The sequence below is a fragment of the Ascaphus truei genome, chromosome 16 (genome assembly GCF_040206685.1).
Source record: "Ascaphus truei isolate aAscTru1 chromosome 16, aAscTru1.hap1, whole genome shotgun sequence".
NCBI classification, from domain to species: Eukaryota; Metazoa; Chordata; class Amphibia; order Anura; family Ascaphidae; genus Ascaphus; species Ascaphus truei.
This window is the reverse complement of record NC_134498.1, coordinates 37313830-37315433: the sequence shown is the minus strand read 5'-3', so window position 1 is coordinate 37315433 and position 1604 is coordinate 37313830.

Sequence of the window (1604 nt, the reverse complement as noted above, 5' to 3'; positions counted from 1 at the left end):
CCCACGCCCCTCCCTGCCCTTTGGCCCCCCCGCCCCTCCCTGCCCCTTGGCCCCCCAACAGGTCACTCTGCGCGTATTCTGACAGGCTGAAACGGCGGTTTGCAGAAGCTCTGGCGGTTGAGTTTTCGGACGCCCCTAACGCTTGCCGCGGAACCCGCTCTGGGCTTCAGTGTAAGTCTCCGTCTCCCCCTGTCAGCCTCAGGCAGCTGTTCAGCTATATTTTTAGCCAAATCAGGATTCATTTATCCCGTTTTTTTGAACATTGTCTTCCTTTTTATTATTTTATATACCGCTTATTATGTTGTTTATAGATTTTGTTTTATTAGGTATAATTGCTGATTTATGTGGTTCTTGTTCATTGTAACCGAACCTGGATCTATGATACACATGTACTGAGGTGGGGTTGGATCCCCTCGGTTATTATTTTTTGTTTTATAATAAATACTTTACTATATTTTAATCTCCGGTGCGCATTGTGTGCATTTTTCTTCTTTTTTCCAAGGTGTCCCCCTTTTTGGGGGTCACCTCGCTTTAGAAGCTCACTGGGGAGACGCTCCGCACACTTGCTGCAAGGGGATTTACGTTTTCCAATACATGATTACCTGCAGCACGAGCGCTGAATTTCCTACATTATCTGCCTCAACACACTACACTATATTACTTTTTATCTTCCCACATATGGTGACATCTGCGCTCCCCACAAGCTCCTTTCTACTACCCAGATGAACATTGTACTTTGTACAGATCCTATGCGCATGTTTTATCTACTTTTTTGAGTGGCCTAATTTTATCTAGTTTTTATTAAAATATTGTACCAATTTACACTATGGAGGCCGCACTGTCCTTTTTTTGTTTATATAGAAGGACATGGAGAGACTGAAACCTGGGCAGGTAAGTGGCAGATGAGATTTAATACAGACAAATGTACAGTAAGGTTATGCATTTTGGAAAACAAGAATAACCCCTCCTATTTCCCTGTATATGGGCTTGAGTCCATCCTCCCTTAGTATAATATAGTTTTTGTTGTCTGCTGGATCTGACTATGTGTACTAAGGGAGGATGGACTCAAGCCCATATACAGGGAAATAGGAGGGTTATTCTTGTTTTCCAAAATGCATAACCTTACTGTACATTTGTCTGTATTAAATCTCATCTGCCACTTACCTGCCCAGGTTTCCAGTCTCTCCATGTCCTTCTGCAGAGAAATTATATCCAACCTCAAGGTCATAATAAATAAGTTTAAAAGCAGGGGTCCCAGTATCGATCCTTGAGGTACTCCACTCACAAGGTAATAAATCTGCGTACATCAAAACAGTGGAATAGGTGCATTTAGTGTGTTTCACACAAGTTACCACTCAGCAACTGTTGTCAGAAGAGTCTGGAGCTTGCTTCTCTCAGCGGGGGCGCTACGTTGGTTCAGGAGCAGGATTAATGTCCAAAACCCCTCATCCTGCTCCTGAACCAACGTAGCGCCCCGCTGAGAGAAGCAAGCTCCAGACTCTTCTGACAACAGTTGCTGAGTGGTAACTTGTGTGAAACACACTAAATGCACCTATTCCACTGTTTTGATGTACGCAGATTTATTACCCTGTAATTACTAATAC